This window comes from Kogia breviceps, chromosome 19 (genome assembly GCF_026419965.1).
Source record: "Kogia breviceps isolate mKogBre1 chromosome 19, mKogBre1 haplotype 1, whole genome shotgun sequence".
NCBI classification, from domain to species: Eukaryota; Metazoa; Chordata; class Mammalia; order Artiodactyla; family Physeteridae; genus Kogia; species Kogia breviceps.
This window is the reverse complement of record NC_081328.1, coordinates 39731595-39756361: the sequence shown is the minus strand read 5'-3', so window position 1 is coordinate 39756361 and position 24767 is coordinate 39731595. Positions and strand designations below refer to the sequence as shown.

General features: G+C 52.2%; 3 non-coding genes and 1 pseudogene across 3 annotated transcripts; all 4 read right to left on the bottom strand.

Moving 5' to 3' along the window:
• Nucleotides 1-935: 935 nt before the first annotated feature.
• On the bottom strand, nucleotides 936-1126 carry LOC131747149 (U2 spliceosomal RNA). Its single transcript, XR_009332779.1, has one exon. It is a non-coding gene; the product is annotated as a U2 spliceosomal RNA (small nuclear RNA).
• Nucleotides 1127-3395: 2269 nt separating this feature from the next.
• Nucleotides 3396-22813, bottom strand: LOC131747071 (vacuolar protein sorting-associated protein 37A-like; annotated as a pseudogene).
• Nucleotides 4607-4797, bottom strand: LOC131747178 (U2 spliceosomal RNA). Its single transcript, XR_009332807.1, has one exon. It is a non-coding gene; the product is annotated as a U2 spliceosomal RNA (small nuclear RNA).
• LOC131747161 (U2 spliceosomal RNA) lies at nucleotides 13132-13322 on the bottom strand. The gene has a single exon (XR_009332791.1). It is a non-coding gene; the product is annotated as a U2 spliceosomal RNA (small nuclear RNA).
• Nucleotides 22814-24767: the final 1954 nt, after the last annotated feature.

The following is a 24767-nucleotide window of genomic DNA, read 5'->3' as shown; positions in this document are numbered from 1 at the left end:
TCAGGGCAATGTGGCAGAGGAGAAGGCTCCATCGTCTGACGGACCGAAGCATCAGCTGACGCACTCGCCGCAAGGGACGCTGAGACTGCAAGTGTACCCTCCCGGGCCCCCCGGGGGGCGTGGTCAGGAAAGAGGTAACTAACGCCAGCGCCGGCTGCCACCCGCTGTGGGGCGGGGCTGAGGGTCCCAGGCTCACGGTGCGCCCGCTTCGTAGCTCCAGTCGTGACGAGCCCGACGGTGGCAGCGCTGCTGCTTACTTACCGTAGTAATAAGTTCGAAGGTCGGTACCGGTTCACAGCGTGGGGGGATGGGGAAGAGACAAGGCACGGAAGACGCCATGGCCTGTTAGCCTCGCGCCTCAGGCCACCTTTTTTCCGTTGGCCCTGGAAGCGTTTTTCAGGAGAAGGAGAAGGGTACTTTTGCACCACCACCCGTTGCAGAGAAGGGGGGGAGTGAGATCCGCCGCCCCTGAGCGCCCCCCCCCCCGTGCTTCGGAAATCCTAATAATAGGTTAGTAGCTCCGCGCCTACCTTCACTTGGAAACCAGGACCCCCAGGGACCTGGCGTTTCACTCACCGTGTGTTTTTCGACGGGGCGACTGGAGCGCCGGGCAGCCCCCCAGCATCCTTTTCAAAGAGAGAAACACGAAGACCAAGCGCGAGCAGCGCGCACTTCCCGCCCCAACGGAGATTACACATTTACATATATATATATGTGTATATATATATATATATACATACACACACACGGAGAAAAAAAAAAAAAAAAAAGTGCGGCAAAGCGAATACACAAAAGATCCTAAAAAGAACTAAAAAGAAAAAAAAAAAAACAAAAAACAACAAGGGCAAGAAGGTACGCCAGAAACAAAAAGAAAGACAGCAAGTAACCCCCAAAGACACCATCTACTTTTCACTCTGCAGCTTACTCCCCGTGAAGGGAGGTGCACCGTTCCTGGAGATACTGCAATACCAGGTCGATGCGTGGAGTGGACGGAGCAAGCTCCTATTCCGATTCCCAACTCCAAAAATCCATTTAATATATTGTCCTCGGATAGAGGACGTATCAGATATTAAACTGATAAGAACAGATACTACACTTGATCTTAGCCAAAAGGCCGAGAAGCGATACCACCTCTCCGCCTCTGGCCGTTGCCGTCCTCCCTTCATCCCTATTCAAGCCACGGTGAGCGCCCCCATCCTCACGCCTGCGTCTGACTCCTCTTGCGTCGTCCACAGTGCTATCACTAGACTCCTGTGCAGACTCTCTATTCTCTACTTTCGTGAGGAGAAATTCTGTGTACTTGATTGTCCCGTCATTCCCGCGCCGAACAGCCATTTCTAATCTGCATGCTCCGCCCTCTGTCGCCCGAGGACGCGCCGCTACCGCGGGCGGACTCCACCCTCCGGACCGGCTCCTCCCGCCCGGAGCCCAGGCCGGACCCGGAGCCCGCCTCCTGGCCTCCTGGCCGGTGCACGTCCTGCCGCAGACCGGAGACAGGGGCGGCAGCCGGAGAATGCGAGGGGAGGGCTGACAACGCTAGCAGCTGTCACGGTTCGAGCCCCAGAAATCAAGAACTTGCTTTTGTCCACCGCTCTTCCCCCACGCACGCACCGCACATTCAACAAACGTTCAATGAGTAAGGGTGCCTCCTCCACGCTTAGCCAGTGCCCGACACACGCCATGATTACGGCGGCTCTTCAGCCGCCACCGCCGCCACCACCGCACCCCCTCGCCCTTCCTTGCTCGGGGCCGCTCTGCTCGCGTCGGTGTTCTCCCGCCTGTCTTCTGCCCGACGGTTCGGGTCCCCTGGGGGTGGGGGTGGGGGTGGGGGTGGGGGTCCTCCTGAGAAGGGATGTCCTGGGTGACAGTCGTTGGAATGCAACACTGCCCGTCGCAAATCAGTAACTTAGCATCTCCGTTTTCGCAGCGTGATTCACTCCCGCAGAGTTTGCTCAAATCGACGTGCACGGACCGAAGGGCCTGCGAATCGCGCCCGGCCCCCGTGCACGGCGCTCTGCGGAGGCCGGTCGCGTGCCCTTGTGCCCTCACGGTGGTGCAGGGCCGTCGCGGTCCCAGCCATCCTCACTGCAACGGAGCCTTGAAGCTCGGCAGATCACGGACGGTGACCGGAAGAGCAGGCCAGGCGTTCCCCGGCAGCGCCTCTTTCCCCAGCCTCGCCAACAGCCCCACGTGGCATCAAACCTGCGAATGCTCTTTTGGTGCGGGGTGGGGAAAGAGAGAGGGGTCGATCTCATAGGTGAAAATGGTACCTCGGCGTAGTTTGGATTTGCAGTTTTCTAATCTTGGGTAAATAAGGTTGAGCGTCCTCTCCTGTTTCAGAGACGCCTTTATTTTCTCTCTGTGAACTAACTCCTTGTTGAAGGGGTCTTCGGCCCTTTTCCTCCTGGATTCTCGGTTGGGCTTTATCCTAAGGGCGTGGATCTGCAATTTACACATTCAGGGGACTGGCCCTTTGTCTGTAATGGAAGCGGTGAATATTTTCTCCTGTTGGGTATCTGGCTTTGGCTTTACTTAAGGTGATGATTCCATTGCTTAAAGGTTTCATGGAAAGTTCTTTTTGTATCATCATATCTATCAATTAAAAAATATCTTTCAGGGCTTCCCGGTGGTTGCGAGTCCGCCTGCCGATGCAGGGAACGCGGGTTCGTGCCCCGGTCCGGGAAGATCCCACATGCCGCGGAGCTGCTGGGCCCGTGAGCCATGGCCGCTGAGCCTGCGCGTCCGGAGCTTGTGCTCCGCAACGGGAGAGGCCACAACAGTGAGAGGCCCGCGCGTACTGAAAAAAAAAAAAAAAAAAAAAAATTGGGGGAGAATGAGAGAAAAACGGAGAAAGGGACGCTCAGTTACCAACAGGAAATGAAACGGAGAGAGACGACAAGGGTGAGTGCGAAAACAGCCAAAGGACACAGAGACGTAGGGCAGTCAGCTTCCGGTCGTTGGTCCTTCTGCCAAACAGCACGGAAATCCTCTCGACGCTGAAAAGTGGGAAATTGTGAGAAGAGAGTTCTCTCAGTCAGCGGTTCTTTTCGCTACCCGACTAACTACTCCTTTTTCTGCAAATAAAACCTATCTATACAAACAACTCTACAAGAGAAACAGACGCAAAAGACTTTAAAAACACTATTGAGAATGGAAAGGTGCTCGTCCACTCAGACAGAAAAACTTCGCTAAAGGAGCGCACAGCGACACACGGCTTTTTTTTTTTTTTTTTTTTTTTTTTTTTTTTACAAATTTAAATGAAGTAATTTTATAAAATATTGAAACTAGCTAAAATTACATGCATAGGTATTTAACCAATAGTAAGAGAGGAAGAGCAGTGGAACTTAAATGATAGGATTTATCAACAACAAACACTTTTAGTGCAAATAGTGCAGAAAAATTTCTCAAAGCAAAGATCATAGCAATCATTCTAATCTGTACAAAATCAGTCTCAGTTCTGTATACAATCTATATCGTGTACCTATGAATTCAGCCACTGTAATGAAATGCCAATTTCCAAATCATAAATATAAATGTGCTTAGTTTTGTGTCCCATTCCTCTCTTGGCAGTTCATGTTTTCAGGAAAATCTATAGTGGAGCATGAAATTGGCTGTGCATTGCTATCACTTGTTGAAGTTTCTCTTCCTTGGCTCTTCTACAGTGACCAATTGTTCTCTTTTCCATGAAGCTACTGAGAAAATCATGTGTATCAGTTTTTCCCTCCAAGAAATCTTCTGCAATATTATCAGAGTCTTCCCCAGCTTCGTGTGCAGCTACTTTCAATCTTGCCTGTAGGGCACTCGCACTACAGCCCTCGCTAAGTTCATGCTGCCTTTGCATCTTCTTTCCAAAAGTTGATTTCATTTGTGTGCAATTCATACTTATCTAAAACACTTTGGCTTCCAAGCTGGGCTCCAAAAAGGAGATTTTTTTTTTTTTTTTTTTTTTTTTGCGGTACGCGGGCCTCTCACTGTCGTGGCCTCCCCCGTTGCGGAGCACAGGCTCCGGACGCGCAGGCTCAGCGGCCATGGCTCACGGGCCCAGCTGCTCCGCTGCATGTGGGATCCTCCCGGACCGGGGCACGAACCCGTGTCCTCTGCATCGGCAGGCGGACTCTCAACCACTGGGCCACCAGGGAAGCGCCAAAAGGAGATTTTTTTCTTGCTAGCTCCTCAATACTTTTCATTAAGTCATTCGCATCAGTAATAATTTGTTTTAGGTGAGGCAAAGTCGGAAACTGTTCTAGTAATATCTCCTCTTGTTCACTCATTTCTGTAAGTTGAGATACACTTTAGTTCTAAGACTTCCGGAAATACATCAGGGATATCAGCCATCTTGTAACCAGAACCATTTTGGCTTATCGGTGCTGAAGTGCCTGCTGCGGCAACAGGCAATAGGCAGATTTGAAAGAATGCCAAATGAAGAAGCAGCAGGTTTGGCGGCTGTATGACTTGCCGCAAAACAAGGAACAGCGTCAGCAACAGATAAACAGCTGACAGGCAGCCCTGGTAGTTTCTAGAAGCACAAACGAAGCAACCCAGCTCTCCACCATCCCCGCTTCCACGTCTCTTAATTTCTGAGCGTCACTTAGCTACCCCCGGGGGAGTGCTGTGCACCAGCCCTGGAAACACTGCAATACCAAGTCGATGCGCGGAGCGGACGGAGCAAGCTCCTACTCCGACTCCTCACTCCAAAAATCCGTTTAACACGTCGTTCTCGTGTAGAGAACGTATCAGATATTAGACTGATAAGAACAGATACTACATTTGATCTTAGCCAAAAGGCCGAGAAGCGATACCCTCCGCTCTTGCCAGCCCTCTCACCAATCCTCTCATCCATATTAGACTCAGTGTGACCCCTGTCACCGCTCACTCGAGGTCTCACTTCCTTCGCTTCGGTGACAGCACTGTGGGTGGCACCACACCACACTCTCGTGCAGAGTTTTTATTCTCTACATTGTAGAAGAGGAATTCTGGATCTGTGGTAGCTTCGTCGTTCTCGGGCTGAAGCGCCATTTCTAATTTGCATGCCCCGCCCCCGTCCGCCCTAGGGGGCGTGGCTCAGGCGGGCTGACCTTATCCTCCGGGCTGCTGCGGGGGAGCTCCTCTTTGGCATCAATGCAAGCGGACACAAAAGGCCGAACCGTAGGGGATTCGGGGTGGGCGGCTAGAGGGCCCTGTGGGAGGAGCCGTTGGCTGAGAGTTTTCCTGAAGACGAGGTCGCAAGACACATCCGCGAGAAACGCCCAGACTGCAATGTGTTAAATAGGCCTCCGCTTCGTAGGGTCGGATGGGGCGCTCATTCTGAGTCCGGGGAGCGGAAGATCGGGGGGGGGGGGGCGCTTCCCAGGGCCGGTGGGGTAATCTCCCTGCCAGGCGGAAGGCGGATGGCCCACAGTGGGGAAGGGAGGAGGTGGGTGGATGCGGAGGGCCGGGCTGAGCAGCTGGAGGGATTCTCTCCAACTCAAGCGCCTGCGTCGGTCGGTGCTTCTACGAATGAACCCAGATCCCGGGCTTCCTACAGAAAGCTTCCTCTGCCTGAGACCTTCTTTCCCTACACCTCCTCCTCACCGGTCTAACTCTTACGCAGCGCCTCTGGGCTCCGCTTCGGCTTCAGCTGCCCCAGCAAGCCTTCCTCATGGGCTCTTCCGCACCCCACCCCGCCCCAAGGTGATTGCGGCCCTCCTTTGTATTTCATCCCACCCCGGACTTCAAGCCCACCATTCACCACTCGTTGGGGGCAGTCCTTTATCTCCGCCGCTGAAATCTGAGATCCTTGAGGGCGGCGACCCCTCGTCAGCACTTAACCTCTGTATCCCAGCACCAGCCCAGTGCCCGGCCTGTAGGAGGTGCACAGTAAACGTTTGTTGAGTGAACAAAAGGTGTGCAGAACAGACTGAATCGGGGAAGCACTTAGGAGGGTCCTGGCCCGATCCAGGGGTGAAGAGGGGAAGATCTGGCCTGGGGTGGCAAGACACCAGAGAGGAGAGTGACTGCCAGGGACGCTCTGGGCATCAAGGCCCGTAAATAAATTAAGGCCTCTGGCAAAGTGGGGATAAAGTTTCGCAGCGGCAACGCTTCTCTGTGGCAAAGGCTGCAGGCTGCCCAGGCAGCGTAAACCTTTTCCAGCCCCCTTCCTAACAGAGCTTCACTTTAGTTGGGGAGTTTCTATTTCTTCCACTGGATCTCAGAAGACCTAGAAGGCATCATTGATGCAGGACTGAAACCCAATGGGGTCGTTTCACCCTGCCGCAGGGAAAGCCTGATGGCGGGCGCTGCCTGAGCCCTTCCCAGTGCCCGCCCCTCTGCCGAGCGCTCCGTGTGTATTAACTCATTTGATTCTCCCCATAACTCCACGGGGTGGGCATTAGTATTATTATCCGGGGCCAGGACTAGGTGAGGCCAGTGAGAAACTAGCCTTCGGGGCGGGCGGGCGAAACATTTAAGGGAGTGCCGCCCCGAAACGCTCTTCAGCAATCAAGATAAGTAATATTTTGATACAATTCATTTTACCTGGATTCTAAGATAACCGAGAGATTTATTTTGATTACTGCGTTTTTGGTGCTCCCTGAAATTTTTGGGCCAAGGCAAGCGCCTCACTCGTTTCCCTCCGCTCTCATCCCCATTCTGTTGACCTGAGCTGTCACAGCCACTAGCCCCTCGCAGCTAGGGAGCACTAGGAAGGTGGTTCCTCCTAATCCATATGTGCTGTTAAGTGTAAAATACACATGGGATTGCAAAGGCTTAGTATTAAAAACTGTCAAATAGCTCCGTAATTTCCGTATTAATTACGTGTTGAAGTGGTATTTCAGATATCTGTTTTTGTTTTTTTGTTCTGTTTTTGTGGCCGCGCCGCAGCTCCCGGTAACCCCGACCAGGAATCAAACCCGGCCCCCACGACCCCGACTCCTAACCACTGGACCGCCAGGGAATTCCCAAGGTATCTTGAGTTAAAGAAAATATTAAACTGAATTTCACTCGTTTCTCTTTATTTTCTAACGTGCCTAAGAATATTTAAAGTTAAGAATATTTAAAGTGTGTGAGGGAATTCCCTGGAGGCCCAGTGGTTAGGACTCGGCGCTTTCACTGCGGGGGGGCCGGGGCCCGGGTTCCATCCCTGGTCGGGGAACTGGGATCCCGCAAGCCACGCAGCGGCGCTGTTAAAGACTGAAGTGCTGCTGAGAGGCCGAGCAACTTGCGAATGTGAAACAAAGTCAGGGTTTGCATTCAAGCATCTCACTAAACACTTGGGGCCTCGGGTTTTTTTAAATTGGGGATCATGATTTTTTAACTGGGGATAATGATAATGCTTCTCTGATTAGGGGACTTGTGAAGCTACGCGTGGAAATGCAAGCACATGGGAATGTCTTGATAAGTACACTCTAGGGAAAGTCACTTGTTGCCTGTAAAATAGAAATAATTCCATCTTACAGTGCTGTCAACTACCTCCACCTACCCACCCTGAGCATTCCTGTTTCACATCCCACTTCACCTGGTCTTATTTCTCTGCCGGCTGCCAAGTCGTTATTGACACCTATGATTGTCACGTGGCATAGACAGACACATAGATACGGACACACAGACACATAGGTTTGTAGGTCTACTCACACATATTCAGATATGAGTGCCGTACTGCTCTTCACCTTGATGGTAAAGGTTTTGTTTGCTGCTCTTTCCTCAGCACCTGTGGTAGTGCTCCGTATGTACTTGGCACTCGGTGAATATTTGTTGCACGAATGGATGAAGGTCAAATGAGACAATGTGTGATGTGCTTGAGAAGGCTCTTCAGGCCCCCCGTCCCATGAGCCCTGTTCAGATCTGTGTGCATCAGACCACCTTCTGCTCAACTCATTTGGCTTCCCTGAGAAGGAAGGGGTGGCTCTGGTCCGAACACCCCAACCATCTTGTTCATCTCTCACTGGCCTCCTCCTTGTCCTGCTTGGTGTTCTGGCCATCTGGGCAGGTGTCTCAGTCCCCATCCTGGGTTGGAGGCGCCCTGAGGGCAGGAACGGCTTCTGGCCTGCCTCTGTCTACTCCCAGCACCTGCCCAGGGGTGTCACATCACTTACAGGTGATTAATGACAAAACAAGTAAGAATAAATATTTGCAACCCCAATCACAGAAAAAGTACTTACCTTTCTAACACATAACGAGCCCCTAGAAGTTATTATAAAAGAACAACCCTTCAACAGGGAAAAAAATGGGTGAAGGCCAGGCACAGAAGTATTTTCCATGTCACAGAAAATAAAAAGTGGCTCTAAATAAATTCCCTCATCTCCCCGCGCCCCCGCCCCCGCCCCCATTCTTATCCTCCCGCCCGGGCCCGCTGGCTGCCCTGACCGGGACAGTCTGGTCAGCTTCCAGGTCAGGAGGCCAACATGAGCGTTGCATCAAGGAGTTCCAGTCCAGAGGCCAAGAAACCGTTCGTGGGGCTCAGATCTACTCACCGACGGTTTGTTAGTGCCTCTGTGTGTGAGCCAGGCACTGCTTATGGCACATTCCTGGTCACAATCTCATTTTACCTTTACAGTACCCTGAGGAAGTGTTATCACCCCCAAGTCTCAGAGGGGAGAGAGGCTGCCTGACTCACCCACGATGCTTCCAAAGGTCTTCCAAGGGCAGAGGTCTTCCCCCGAGGCCCGGCAGCCAACCGTCAGGCGCAGCCCTTGGCTCATCCATTCTTGCTGAGTGCCTCTGACAGGCCAGAGCTGTTAGGAGTTTGGGGTTATAATAACAGATCGCCGTTGTAGATTTACAGGAGAACATTGACAGTACTCATCGTCAGGGAAAATCTACAGCCTTTAGGGTCACTTTCTAGGAATCTGTTCTAGGCCCTTGCTGCTCAAAGTGCGGTCTGTGAACAGCAGCGTCCGCATCGCCCAGGAGCTGGTGAGCAATGCAGGATGCAGGCACCAAGTCAGACCTCCGGTCTTAGTTTGATAGGGCTGCCAGGGCTGCCAAAATAAAATGCCACAGGCTGGTGGCTTTAAGAACTGAAATGGGGCTTCCCTGGTGGCGCAGTGGTTGAGAATCCGCCTGCCGATGCAGGAGACATGGGTTCGTGCCCTGGTCCGGGAAGATCCCACATGCCGCGGAGCAACTAAGCCCGTGAGCCATGGCCACTAGGCCTGCGCGTCCGGAGCCTGTGCTCCACAACGGGAGAGGCCACAACAGTGAGAGGCCCGCATACCACAAAAAAAAAAAAAAAAGAACTGAAATGTATTTTCTCACAGTTCTGGAGACTGGAAGTCCCCGATCAGGGTGCCAGCCTGGCAGGGTTCTGGGGAGATCCCTCTCTTGGCTTGCAGATGGTGGACTGCCCTCCCTCTCCTCATGTGTTAGAGAGAGAAGGAAATAAGCTCTCTGGTGCCTCCTCTCATGGGGGAGCTAATCCCAACAAGAGGACCCCACCCCTCATGACCTCTTCTTAACCTCACTGGCCCCAGAGGCCTCCCCTCCCAATAGGGCTTCAAGATACGACCTTCGGGGGCACAACTCAGTCTGTGACCCCTACCGAACCAGACTCTGCATTCTAGTAAGGTCCACAGCGGACCCCTGTGCACATTAAAGATTGAGAAGCACTGATTTTTAAAGTCACACACACTGGAAAAGAAATGGCAGTCGGGATAATCTCTCTCTCTCCTCATAATCTCTCTCTCTCTCCTCATAATCTCTCTCTCTCCTCATAATCTCTCTCTCTCCCCTCATGATCTCTCTCTCCTCATGATCTCTCTCTCTCTCCTCATGATCTCTCTCTCTCCTCATGATCTCTCTCTCTCCCCTCATGATCTCTCTCTCCTCATAATCTCTCTCTCTCCTCATAATCTCTCTTTCTCTGTCCTCATAATCTCTCTCTCTCCTCATAATCTCTCTCTCTCCTCATAATCTCTCTCTCTCCACATAATCTCTCCTCATAATCTCTCTCTCTCCACATAATCTCTCCTCATAATCTCTCTCTCTCCTCATAATCTCTCTCTCCTCATAATCTCTCTCTCCTCACAATCTCTTTCTCTCTCCTCATAATCTCTCTCTCCTCATAATGTCTCTCTCTCCCCTCATGATCTCTCTCTCCTCATGATCTCTCTCTCTCTCCTCATGATCTCTCTCTCTCCTCATGATCTCTCTCTCTCCCCTCATGATCTCTCTCTCCTCATAATCTCTCTCTCTCCTCATAATCCTCTTTCTCTGTCCTCATAATCTCTCTCTCTCCTCATAATCTCTCTCTCTCCTCATAATCTCTCTCTCTCCACATAATCTCTCCTCATAATCTCTCTCTCTCCACATAATCTCTCCTCATAATCTCTCTCTCTCCTCATAATCTCTCTCTCCTCACAATCTCTTTCTCTCTCCTCATACTCTCTCTCTCCTCATAATGTCTCTCTCTCTCTCCTCATAATCTCTCTCTCTCCTCATAATCTCTCTCTCCTCATAATCTCTCTCTCTCCTCATAATCTCTCTCTCCTCATAATCTCTCTCTCCTCATAATCTCTCTCTCTCCACATAATCTCTCCTCATAATCTCTCTCTCTCCACATAATCTCTCCTCATAATCTCTCTCTCTCCTCATAATCTCTCTCTCCTCACAATCTCTTTCTCTCTCCTCATACTCTCTCTCTCCTCATAATGTCTCTCTCTCTCTCCTCATAATCTCTCTCTCTCCTCATAATCTCTCTCTCCTCATAATCTCTCTCTCCTCATAATCTCTCTCTCTCCTCATAATCTCTCTCTCCTCATAATCTCTCTCTCCTCATAATCTCTCTCTCTCCTCAAAATCTCTCTCTCTCCTCAAAATCTCTCTCTCTCCTCATAATCTCTCTCTCCTCATAATCTCTCTCCTCATAATCTCTCTCTCTCTCCTCATAATCTCTCTCTCTCCTCATAATCTCTCTCTCCTCATACTCTCTCTCTCCTCATAATCTCTCTCTCTCCTCATAATCTCTCTTTCTCTCTCCCCATAATCTCTCTCTCCTCATAATCTCTCTCTCTCCTCATAATCTCTCTCTCCCCATAATCTCTCTCTCCTCATGATCTCTCTCTCTCCTCATAATCTCTCTCTCTCCCCTCATGATCTCTCTCTCCTCATGATCTCTCTCTCTCTCCTCATGATCTCTCTCTCTCCTCATGATCTCTCTCTCCTCATAATCTCTCTCTCTCCTCATAATCTCTCTCTCCTCATAATCTCTCTCTCCTCATAATCTCTCTTTCTCTCTCCTCATAATCTCTCTCTCCTCATAATCTCTCTTTCTCTCTCCTCATAATCTCTCTTTCTCTGTCCTCATAATCTCTCTCTCTCCTCATAATCTCTCTCTCTCCTCATAATCTCTCTCTCCTCATAATCTCTCTCTCCTCATAATCTCTCTCTCTCCTCATAATCTCTCTCTCTCCTCATAATCTCTCTCTCCTCATAATCTCTCTCTCCTCATAATCTCTCTCTCTCCTCATAATCTCTCTCTCCTCATAATCTCTCTCTCCTCATAATCTCTCTCTCTCCACATAATCTCTCCTCATAATCTCTCTCTCTCCTCATAATCTCTCTCTCCTCACAATCTCTTTCTCTCTCCTCATACTCTCTCTCTCCTCATAATGTCTCTCTCTCTCTCCTCATAATCTCTCTCTCTCCTCATAATCTCTCTCTCCTCATAATCTCTCTCTCCTCATAATCTCTCTCTCCTCATAATCTCTCTCTCTCCTCATAATCTCTCTCTCCTCATAATCTCTCTCTCTCCTCAAAATCTCTCTCTCTCCTCATAATCTCTCTCTCCTCATAATCTCTCTCCTCATAATCTCTCTCTCTCTCCTCATAATCTCTCTCTCTCCTCATAATCTCTCTCTCCTCATACTCTCTCTCTCCTCATAATCTCTCTCTCTCCTCATAATCTCTCTTTCTCTCTCCCCATAATCTCTCTCTCCTCATAATCTCTCTCTCTCCTCAAAATCTCTCTCTCTCCTCATAATCTCTCTCTCCTCATAATCTCTCTCCTCATAATCTCTCTCTCTCTCCTCATAATCTCTCTCTCTCCTCATAATCTCTCTCTCCTCATAATCTCTCTCTCCTCATAATCTCTCTCTCTCCTCATAATCTCTCTCTCTCTCCTCATAATCTCTCTCTCTCTCCTCATAATCTCTCTCTCTCCGAAAAAAAAAAATTAAAAAAAAAATGGCAGTCGGTGGTCGATGTGTACATATATTACTCTGTACGTTTTCTAAGGAAGATTCAACTGGCTTCCTGGGCCAAACGAACGGCTACGAGGTAGAGAGAACTTAGTGTATACGCCAGTCCCCTGACTGAGTACTTCACACATTTCATCTTACTTCTCACTCTCACTTACTTAATTCTCAGGATGCCACTATGAGGTAAGTATCTCCATCCCGTTTTACAGAAAAAGAAGTTGAAGCTGACAAAAGATGAGCCTGTCCACGGGCTCTCACGGGGCGATGCTAAGGCCAGGCCTAAAACGTCATCTCCCCCCGTCAATGACCTCGGTAGGGCCATCCCCAGACCAGCAGCATTCTCATCCCCCGAAAACTTGATAGAAAGGCACATTCGTGGGCCTCAGCACCCGAGACGCACAGAATCACAAAGTCCGGAGCGTAGACCCCAGTAACCTGTTTTATCTGCGGGTGGCGTTGTGTTTCCACGGCTGCGCGCGGCGCGGCGCGGTGCGGCGCTGCGCTGCGCGCGGGTTTCTTCCACACGGAGACCACTCGTTCTCTTCTCCACCGCGGTGAACGGAAGAAAAGTCAAACACAGAGCAGGCAGAAACTCCTCTCTACTCCGTGGGCTTTGTTTTGTCCCCCAAGGAGATAAAACGATTTTCCCCCCGCTGCCCCAACGACAGACGTGTAAAAAAAAAACAACAAGCTCGCAGGAACACGCACTTCCTTTTCCCTCGCACTACTCACGCCTGTTCTCGAAAAACGACGCTAACATTCGTTAATGTCAACTACTCACTTTAGACTACTAGACAGAGAAAGCTGGCACGAGGAAACTTTGAGAAGACCAGAAACAGAGAACAACAAACTGCATCCTTTAACTGTCAAACACTGCACTACAAGAAAACGAAAGAACAGAAACAAAAACAAAAAACAGGGATCACAGCTCTTCTTTTCAACAATTCCAATGCTTCCCCAGACGGGGTGCACCGGTCCTGGAAATACTGCAATACCAGGTCGATGCGCGGAGCGGACGAAGCAAGCTCCTACTCCAACTCCTTACTCCAAAAATCCGTTTAATGTGTCGTTCTCGGATAGAGAACGTATCAGATATTAAACTGATAAGAACAGATACTACACTTGATCTTAGCCAAAAGGCCGAGAAGCGATACCCTACGGCCCTGCCAGCCCTCTCACCGGCCTCCTCTCATCCATATTGGACTCAGTGTGACCCCTGTCACTGCTCACTCGAGGTCTCACTTCCTTTGCTTCGGTGACAGTACTGTGGGTGGCACCACACCACACTCTCGTGAAGATTTTTTATTCTCTACATCGTAGAAGAGGAATTCTGTACCTGCGGTAGCTTCGCCGTCCTCGGGCTGAAGCGCCGTTTTTAATTTGCATGCCCCGCCCTTTCCGCGCGGGTAGGTAGGTGTAGCCGCGCGGGTTGATCCGCCCAGCCCTCGGCACCGCCTCGGCGCGCATGAGCGGAGGCCGGGCTGGGGCGGACCTCTTCTTTGGCACCAGCTCTCGCGTAAAGACAGAATTCAGGGGAATTGGGGTTGGGAGAACAGAGGAGGGCGTCTGTGGAAATGATTTGCAGCAGACTGGTCCGAGTACGAAAAACGTCATCTGGTCTTCACTGTGAAGACGATAGGGTCCCACGGGCTGACTCTGTCCAGGCAGAAGACCCAGTCGAAGGCCGGGAGTCCAGGAGTGCCTGTCCCGTGTCGCCTGGCAGGGGCTGCAGAGAGAACTTGGGACCCGAGATCGCGCCCTGCGAGCACCGCTGACCTGGTTGTCAGGACCCCCGCCCTGCCCCGGCTGCAGGCCACTAGGGCAAACTCCTTCACCTCCAGAGCCTTAATTCCCCAGCTGAGAAGTGGAAACCTTAGTGCCTACCGTGTGGGGTTGAGGGAGTATAAAGGGAGCTCATGAGGCGACCTTAGTTTGGTAGTCTAGAATGTGGGCCCTAGTGTCCAGCGAGGTTCCAGTGAAGGCGTCATGGCTGTGACACTGAAACAACTGAGCAACTGTGTTGCCTGTAACAACACAATAGGAAACATTTATTGTTTGGGCCGGGCTTTGCGCTAAGTAGCTTTCCTTATATCAGACTTTCAAAGTTTACCTACAGATGGAGCGGTTGACACAGAGAGGGTGAGCAACTTTGCCCAAGACTACACAGCTAGTTAGCGGAAGAGGTCGGATCCATCTATGAAGAGCACGGGACCTAGAAAAAGGCACCAAAAAGAAAGAGAAGTTGTTCTTGTGTGTCCCGCCCACTATGAGAGTAAGTGTTGCTGAGCCTGACACACAGGTCTGTCTGAAGAGAGACAGGAACGAGCTGTCTGGTGCAGCGGTTAAGAGCAGAGACTTGGAACACCTAGTCCCTAATCCCTCTCTACCTGTTAATTATCATGTGACCTGGTGCATGACTTGGCCTCCCCGCTTAACCGTCTGTCTTCGATGTAGCCACATTATCTGTAAATTGGAGATAAGGAAATGAGAAATCCCTAGACATAATCTTAAGAATTACGAGACATGCCTGGAATATGGTATTCCTGTAAGTACCAGACATAAGGGAAAATATCGCAGGCAAGTCACTTCTCTGTAGCGTACCCTCTTCATCTAGAACACGAGAACAGTAACATACAGTCCCGCGCTTAATCTTCCCTCATTCACCCACCTGGTTTTATTTTACTCCATAGCACATATCACCTGACATCGTATACATTTATTTGTTTATTGCCTCCTAGCCTAATAGCATGTAAGCGCCAGAGCAGGGAACTTTGTCCGTTTTGTCCACATTTACCTCCTCAGTGTTTAGAATAGGGCCTGACATAGACTAGACACATGAACACATGAATTTGGTTGAACACACGAATGTGTAAATATTAAATAATGCGATTTGTCCATACAGAAAGAGATTAGCAGACCTCCTGGCTTGTGGTAATTATTACGACCCTCACTGTGTTTCAGTACATTTCTGCTCGCTTCCATGTTTATCAGGTCATCTTGTGCTCACCAATTTAGCTTCCTAGGTATTTTGATCTTTAGAATGAGGTACCTTGGATTGCAGACATGCACGTTCTGGCATTGCAAAGGAGTATCTCCCTTTGTAAATTAACGACTTAGCATTCTAACTCATGCACCAGCTTCTTGCGAGTTTGGTTAACGTGAGTCGGTGCCCCTCAGCCAGCTCACATCCATGTGTACAGACCAAAGTGCCTATAAAAGTTCAGGCAACACCAGCACGTGGCTGGCTGGTGAGCCTTTGTCCAAGTGTCCTACAATCTCAACTAGGGACCCAGTTATCATTGCTGCCAGGGAGTTGGAAATGATAAGCCAGAGACAGAGGCTGGAAGAGCACAGAGAGCCTTCTCAACCACCGCCTGTTTCCCACGGCCTTGCCCAACCATCATGTTATCAAACTTTTGCATAGTGTCCAGTGTTATCTCTTACTATGAGCAAGGTTGCACAGCTTTTCACGTGCTTGTGCTTGAGACCCGTTATTATTATTTTCTGTGAACCGCACGTCCCTATCCCCTGCCCACCGTCTTTTGAACTGCTGATCTTTTTGCGTTTCCATCTCTAACCTACTTCACATTTGCCCTAGCTTTTTTTTTTTTTTTTTTTTTTTTTTGCGGTATGCGGGCCTCTCACTGTTGTGGCCTCTCCCATTGCGGAGCACAGGCTCCGGACGCGCAGGCCCAGCGGCCATGGCTCACGGGCTTAGTTGCTCTGCGGCATGTGGGATCTTCCCGGACCAGGGCACGAACCCGTGTCTCCTGCATCGGCAGGCGGATTCTCAACCACTGCGCCACCAGGGAAGCCCTGCCCTAGCATTTGAGTTCAGGTATAGATCTGACTTTATCTTCTCTGGACGGCTACCCAGTTGTCCCAATATCGTATCTGAAACAGTCCATCTTCTCATCAGTTTCAGATGCCAACTTTATCATATTAAAAAGTGTGTGTATATACATACATATATTTATATCTATCTATACACGTTGGACTTCTCTTTTTCTTAAAAAAAAAAAAAAGTCTTCCGATATCCTGTTTTTACGAGTCTTGACTCAACTGATTCTCTGGCATCACACCTAACTCTGTGCCTGTCACCGTGTGGGTCCTGGGATCACGCAGGTGAACGTGACCTCGTTCGGCCCCGGGGTCAGCAAGGGGCGTCCGACGTGTCCTTCCATTCCCCTCCTCTGGCTGCCACTCGACCACATCCACTGCTCTTTGCTGCCGGGGAAGCCTTGCACACTCAGATAAGGTCTGCCCATGCCCGGGCTGCCAACTGCCAAGTGCTTCTAAGTGTTCCATCCCTGGGCATCAGAGGTCTGCTGGGTGCCATGCCAGCTGAGGAGGACAGCCTCTTCAAGTCCAGGCCCCACTGTATCTGTTTGTCCTGGCCCTGCAGCAGCCCCGCCTTCACCTCAAGTTTTACCCTGACCTCTTGGACAGCTCCCCCAGGTTCTCTTCATCACTTGTCAGCTTTCCCTCGTTGAAGAGACAGGGAGGGAGAGACCCTTTCGTTTTCTCTGACCTCCTCGCCCTTCTCTCGGACCCCGCCCTCTCGCCCTCAATCCTCCTTTCTCCCGCCTTCTCCTTTTTCCCACTCACAAAACAAAAGCTTCCCCTCCTGTGACTAGCAGCAGAACTGGATCACTCTGTCTGACTTTGCACAGTCGGAAAGGGAGATCGTTTTGCCCGGCAACGTGATCGGGGGTGTGCGGGGACCAGCAGACCCACCCCCTGCCTCCCCACCCGCCCGCCCCCACCCCGAACGTGCTCGGGGGTCCTGGCGCTACAACGTACGAGTCTGTGTGCTGGAGAGCAAGTTTCCTGTCCAGCTAGACCGGATCCATCAAGCCAGTTAGACTCCACCAAGAACCGGGCTTTTCAAAACTTGCCTGCCATCACGGAGGCCAGCAAATCCCCACATTTTCTTTTCGGCCTTTCAACAGGCCCCAGCAGAAGGCATCACACCTCCATAGCGATGCCTGATTTTGTCCATCCCAAGACGCCCATCTTTTTCACGTCTTTACATCTCAGAAACCAGGACGCGTCTTACGTTCGGTGCCAGGAGAAAGCACTGTCGCCCGTTTACATCGCAGCACGTCTTTCTTTGTCTCTTTCGTCCTGTCTTTCTTAGGGCTAGGTAAAATAATGGTACCTCTCTCACAAAAGATGGCATCTTAAATTCGTGAGCTACCGTAATAATCAAAGCCTCTGTTTACTGAACCCGATGTGTGACATGGATTATTTCCTGCCATCATCACAACACCTCTAGGATGGAGGTGTTCTTACCCCTACCCTGCAGGGGAGGAAACTGATCAGGGTGGTGGAGCCGCTGGATCACATTCGCACGCCTGATAAATGATGCAGCCGGTATTTCATTAAGATTTACCTGGCCCACGCTTCTAACTACACCCCGTTCTTTCCACAACGAAAGATTCTGGGTCTTGTATAATAAACAACAAGCTCTATTAAAAATGCAACGTGCAAGTGGCTGCAATCAGGTTGACGGCACGGGAAGTTCCCTGAGGGCCGATAGGAGTTAAAATCCAAATTGACAGGGGGTGGAGTGGGCTACGGAGTAGAATCTAGAGCTGGAAGGAGTTCTGAGGTCAGGGGTGGGGCTGGGAGAGGCAGCGTGCGCACAGGGAAGGCCTGAGAGGGGCTCAGAAAGGGAGACGAGAAGCGGGGAGGGCGGCGCAGTCTTGGCCGATTTGCCCTGAAAAATCCCTCCTCTCGCAGGAGGACTGGCTCAGAGGGCTGCAAACGGTTCCCCAGACGCAGCCCGGCCCACCTCCCCCACCCTGAGCGTCTCCACGTCTGAGCCCTGTTCTTTCTAAGCTAGGAGGACAGTAAGAGGGAAATCGACGGAGGAAGAGATACCAACAGGAACCCGCTTCCTCTTTCGCCCATTTAATGACTGAGACAGTCAAGTGCCTTTCTCTCTCTCTCTCTCTCTCTCTCTCTCTCTCTCTCTCGCTCTCTTAAAATAGGTACTTTCCACCTAAATGTCTGCAGAATTCGTTTATAGGAAGATCAATGTGCTGTGAAAATAAACGTCCAGTGACAAGCCTCCATTTCATTTCTTGTATCTGGAAACCCTTGTGTATCTGTTGTTGCAAATGACATCCCTGGGTGCTAGGACGAGGAGAAGGGAGTAGCACCTCTTTGAAAAAGGAAGAAAGTTTTCTAGCAAGGCTCGGGTCCCGCTGGCCCCTCAGCAGAGCTGGGGCACCCCTAGCAGCTGGCCACAGCCAGATGCCCACTGTGACGGCGGGCACTTCCCAAGCATCCTATAGTGTCTTCCAACAACCTTCGGAGGAAAGGCTCAGAGACGCCGAGTGACCTGCCCAAGTTCCCCCCGGGTAGTCGGTGACACAGGCAGGATTGGACCTGAGTCGGTTGGACTCCAGAGCGCTACGATGACTCCACTAGACTGGCTGCCTGAATTGACAGACAGACTCTCTGCCTGAGGTTCAAACTCTCCGTCTGAACCTGTTTTCAGGTTCAAGGGCTGCACCCTACACCCTCCCCTCCACCACCGGCAGCGTTTGAGGCTGAGGCTGGGTCGAAGCCCCTTCGTCACCTATACCCTTCCTTCCCTTGCTTCCAGTCGGACTCGGCCTCTGCTGTTTCTAGAAAAATCTGTATCTCTGGGGAAAGACCAACAGTCAACCCAGTCCCTGCCCCCAGAAGCCTTCCTGGGCTTCATGAAATGACACCCTCCCCTGGCCACTCCACCTCCTGGAGACCCCAGGAGTTCAAGATGAGTAGTCTCCCCAGAATGTGCCACTTACTTTGGCCTGGGGTTATTTGGGTTGAAGGCAACGGAGGCCCCAAAGACACAGGAAGAGCTTTTTACCTCCCCCTCAACTGCCTAAAAGAATTTAGAGAGGGGGCCTGGCTCAGAGAGAGTTATTCTCCGAGACAACTTTTATCTGAGAGACCCATCTATCTGCGTAGCAGGGCAAACATCCCATTACCAAACGCCTGCCCGCCCTTTCTTTTTGTCCCGGGGACCCACCCACCCTTCTCTGCTTTGAAGCCCTAGGCCCTTATCGCATTCCTTAGCTCAGGACGGCATATAAGTAAGGGACCCAGCTGCCCTCGGGTCTCATATCCTTATGGGATCCCCGAACATGTGTCATCAGACTTGTTTTTCTCCTGCTAGTCTGTCTGATGTCAACTTGGTCTTTAGACCAGCCAAAGAACCTAGAAGGAAGGCTAGAGGACGAACTTTCCCTGCCCAACAGGATGCAAATCGGGTAGGGTAATAAATAATACCAACCCGTAGCTGAGCAATTTTATATTTCATTTCACATACCTCTCATCCATTGACCCATGTGGGTCCCGTGTGAACCCCGTGAGGAAGGTCACAAGTGCTACCCTTCCGGTTTTCCAGGCAAGGAAACTGAGGCCCAGAGAGGTAAGCTGAGTCCAGGGCCAGAGGAAGAGAGAGAGAGGGTAGGCCTGAGGCCAGCATATTAAATCCCCAGAACCAGGGTGCTTTCGAATAAGCCACTTTGTCTTCACAGAGCTCAGACCCCAGTGAGAGCTGGCTGGGTCTCGTATTGTCTTTCTCTTTTTTTCTTTCGTGGCCGCACCACGCGGCATGCGGGCTCTTAGTTCCCCAACCAGGGATGGAACCTGTGCCCCCTGCAGTGGAAGCGCGGAGTCCTAACCACTGGACCGCCAGGGAAGTCCCTGTACGTTCTCGAGTCAGCCCACGGCGGGCGGTGGGGGTGGGGGGGTGGGGAGACGGAGGACTGAGGGAGGAGGGAAGGGAGGGGTCGGCAGAGGGCCAGATGAGGAGGCTGGAATCCTGGGAAGGGTAGGAGACAGAAACCAGAGAGAAAAGCCAGACCACTTGGGGACTGTCCCCGGGGTCCACTGAAACTCAAGGCTAAGGTGGAAAGGTGTCTTCTACCTGCCCAGGGCCCTGGAGAGAAAGGTACTACTTTACAGATGCCCTCTAGGAGGCTTGGGAAGAACGTCCCCCTCCTTCCCCCCAAGGCAGGCGGGGCGGGGGGCGGGGCGGGGGGGGGCGCTGCCCGGTTGCCCCGGTAGCGGCCGCACTGTGAGGTGGTTCTGGTCACAGGCCAGGGGGTTGAGGTGGGAGGAGACGGAAGCGGTGGGGGCAGCGGCAGCCTCCTGGGCTCTGCCTGAGCCCAGCCCCTGCCTGGGGCCTTCTGTCACCACCACCATCATGGGCAGCGCGTACCACTGGGAGGCCCGTCGCCGGCAGATGGCTTTGGACCGGAGGAGGTGTCTGATGGCCCAGCAGCAGCAGCAAGAGCAGGTGCATGAGAGGGGCCCCGCTCACCAGGGTCCCTCCGGGGACACGGAGGGGATGGGGAGGGAAGACGGACCCCAAGGAAGCTGCCTATTACCTGGTGAATGTTGTGCTTGGGCTGGAGGAAAGCAAGGTCCTTTGATGTCTTGGATGGACCGTAGGAAAGCAAGGTCCTTTGATGCCCTGGGTGGACCGTGTGTGTGTGTGTGTGTGTGTGTGTGTGTGTGTGTGTGTGTGTGTGTGTGTGAGAGAGAGAGAGAGAGAGAGAGAGAGAGAGAGAGAGAGAGAGTGAGAGAGAGAGAGAGAGCGCGAGAGAGAGCGAGAGAGAGTGAGAGAGAGAGAGAGAGTGTGTGTGTGTATTGGGGTGACTCAGCTTTGCTGTTGTACTAGGCTGAGGCCTCACGCGGGATTGAGGGGTCAGGCTCGGGAGGTCCTAAAGCTGCGCTGTCCAGTAGGGTGGCCACCAGCCTGTGTGCTATAGCCCTTGAGACGTGGCTAGTGAGACCGAGGAACTGAATGCTAAATGTTACATACATTTAATTTATTTAAATATACTCCTTAAAACAAATTTTCATTTTATGTACCGGAACATTTTTAAGTATGTTTGGAACAACGTGGATATGCGACTCTACTTTTTCGACTGTAAATTATCTGAACTCTACATATAGATCAAATATTTTAAATCAAAATGTAGTGTCTAAGTTAAGATGTGCTGTTGAGTATAAAATGCCCTCTGGGTTTTTTTTTTTTTTTGCGGTACGCGGGCCTCTCACTGTTGTGGCCTCTCCCGTTGTGGAGCACAGGGTCCGGACGCGCAGGCTCAGCGGCCACGGCTCACGGGCCCAGCCGCTCCGCGGCACGTGGGATCTTCCCGGACCGGGGCACGAACCCGTGTCCCCCACATCGGCAGGCCGACTCTCAACCACTGCGCCACCAGGGAAACCCGCCCTCTGGGTTTTGAAGACTTAATCCAAAAACAAAGACTATAAACTATCTCATTAATATTTTCCTATTGGTTTTACGTTTTGGCTGTATTGGGTCGAATAAAATATATTATTATACTTAGTTTCACCTATTTCTTCTTACTTTGTTATGTATGCGGCTAACAGAGCATTTTAAATTATATATGGCCCTCGTTATATTTCCACTGGACAGTGCTGTTTCAAAGCATTTGCAAGAGATTATTCTTTACCCTCTGGCACCGGCAAACGGTTTTCAGCGCGCGCGCGCAGCTCCCAAGCTAGGAGGTAGGTGGCCAGAGGCTGCTGTTTCCTGGGCAGGGGCTGTGCCGGGGGCGGGGGGGGGGGGCACTGTTGCTATAGAAACAGTCCTAGGGTGTGGGTGGGTGAGGGGAGAGAGCTCAGGCTCCAGCCTCAGCCTCCAACTCCAGGGAACAGAGACCCTCCAGCCACCTCCACCTCTGGATTCCCTTGCCTTGCTCCCCTCAGTGCCTCTGGCGGTGTGTGTGTGTGTGGGTGTGGGTGTGGGTGTGGGTGTGTGTGTGTGTGTGTGTGTGTGAGACTGGGTGGGGAGGGAGGAGGATGCCACTTGCGGGGGTGGTTCTTGACAGAAACTGAAGAAACTCCAAGAAGAGGAACGGCAATTTGAAAAAAACCCCCAGCCATCTCGGGAGTCGCCGCAGGAGTCGCGGCCACCGCCGGCGCCATCACAGTCGCCACCCGCGCAGCCGCAGCCGCCGTCGCCGCCTCCGCCTCGGCCAAAGCCACAAAATGCCCAAGACCCTCTTACTCAACGCACCTCCCGGTACATTCTCCAGGATTCCCAAAGGCCGGGCGCCCACAAGGACAGATTCCAAGGAGGGGTGATGAACCCTCAAGGTGCAGGTAAGTGAGATGCCCGGGAGCGGGAGATACTGAGGAGCGAGCCCCTGGCTAGAGTCCAGAAGCCCCATCTGTCAACCCCGCCCTTTGACCCTCCCTGGCACCCTTCACCTTTACCTGGGGGGTGGGGGGGGGCTCACCCTCTGAGTGGATCTGCACCGAGCGAGAGCTGCAGAGAAACCCGCTGACTTCCGCGGAGGGTGGCTCAGAAGTTGTCAGTCCCTTCTCCGGCGTGAGGGTGACAGACGGGGTCCGGGCGGCCAGAGGGTGGGATAGGAGGTGTAGGCTTAGCAACGGGATATCCTGAGCCCCGGGGGGTCTGGAACAGGGAAGCACCCGTCGTCGGCTTCCTAGTGGAGAATGCTCGGTGGGGGCTGGGACTTTGCCTCGCCCCAGCTAGGGGCCTTGGCCTGCCCCCAGACAGGTGGTAAAGAGTCCAGCTGTGGCACGTTCCATTCTCAGGAACTGCCAGATGAGTAACGTGTGCTTCGTTTCATCAACAGGTTTCAGGAAATCTGGCCCCGATACACACACCAAATACCCACGATTCACGGTGAGACGGACTCAGAGTGTGAAAGGCAGCTACAGTTCGGCGGCGGGTCTGAGTGTGCTTGCGGGTTAGTGCAGGTGGAGTCTAGAAAGGCTTCCTTGGCAGGAATCGCGAGAGGGGACTGAAGTTATTCAGTCACTTCTGGATGGCCCGTTTCTCCATTCCATGCCCCCATAAAAATGTCTCCGTAGGCCCTGTTGGCTCAGCACTCAGTATTAAGCGAAGGAGCTGACCATCTAGTTAGTTGGAAAGATAGGACAGGTGCCCGGGAAGCAAAATCAAGGGGCCGTTCGAAACGCTGATGGGGTAGAGCCAACTGGAGCGGGAGGACGGTGAGACGTGAAGTCAGAGGTTGTGGTCTCAGTCAGGATCACCGCTCTCTGGTAGCTGCCCCACCCATAACATGAGACTGATAATACCACCTCCTCAGTCGAGGTGTCACGAGGACTGAATTAAAAGGGAGAGCATCCAAAGCACCTGGCTTACAGCCTGGCTCATTGTAGACCGTCAAAACCCAGGAAGGGGCTTCCCTGGTGGCGCAGTGGTTCAGAGTCCGCCTGCCGATGCGGGGGACGCGGTTTCGTGCCCCGGTCCGGGATGATCCCACATGCCGCGGAGCCGCTGGGCCCTGAACCATGGCCGCTGGGCCCTGAACCGTGGCCGCTGGGTCTGCGCGTCCGGAGCCTGTGCCCCGCAACGGGAGAGGCCACGATAGTGAGAGGCCCGCGTACCGCAAAAAAAAATAAAAAAAAAAAAATCCCAGGAAGACTCTTTTTTTGAGAGACTTGAGAATTACATAAAACAGGGTAAGCTTTGGAAAGAAGCTTTTTTTTCCTGACTCAGGTGCCAAGGATGGGAGAACCTGATCCTGGCCCTTTAAGATGAGGACTGGGCTGCTACATTTCGGCTTGATTACTCTGGCTGCGGAGGGCTTAAGACAATGTTCTGAAACCAGCAGGCCCAGGAGCTGCTAACTAACCTGTTTTGCCTCCTGTCTCTCCCTCTTCTCAGTCAACGAATTACATCCAGCAGTGGTGATTCAGAGACAGACCCCCAAGACCCCACTGGCCATCAGCAAACATCAGATGAGCAGCCCCATCTTCTTACCTCCCAGCAACGTCTCCACTTCAAAAGCCAACCCCTCCTGATCCACTCTGGCAGGGGAGGCTAGCTGGGAATAACATGTGATCTCTTCCTGGAAAGAATCAAGAGACTGGCTGGGCTCCCTGAGACTGAGACCCACGAAGAGGATGGAGAGGGGGTGCGAGGAGAAAGTGGAGGGCAATTCCATGCTTCTCCAGGCAAAGCCAATGGGAGAACTTGGCCTTGGGCCCCCCGGGTCTACAGCTCCACTACTGGCCCTTATTTAGCAGCGATAGGCCTGCTGGGGGCTCAGGTTTACGACTCTCACTGGAGCCACCAGCCCTTCCTCCTGGCCGACGCTTGCTGAGATGCATCCCGGGGAAGCGCGGGTTGCATCACACCAGAGCAGACCTGGGACCTGGGGCGGCATCGGGAAGAAGTGGCAGGCAGGGGCCTCCCCCAAGTCCAGTGTCATGCCTGGTCCACTGTGGGCACTCGGCTGTCGCACGGAGGATGGTTGGAAGGGATGGAGAGAAAGATCTCAGAGGAAAGGAGGACTGTAGCCTCAGGCACAGGACACCTGACCTTGGGAAGAGGGGGACTTGCCCCCCCCCCCAAATCCACAGGCCTCTTCCTCCCTGGGTCTCGGCCTTTCCGTGTAGCAGAGGCAGCCGAGAGGCTCCGGAGGCCCCAGGCGTCCCCCTCACCACTGCCTGAAACTGACACCTGGGGTCCCCCAGCCCTGCTCCCTCTTTCCACTCTTGACCGGTGAGGGGGACGCCTGGGGCCTTTCGTTGTAGCCTCGCCTTTGGGTGAGACTGAAGGAG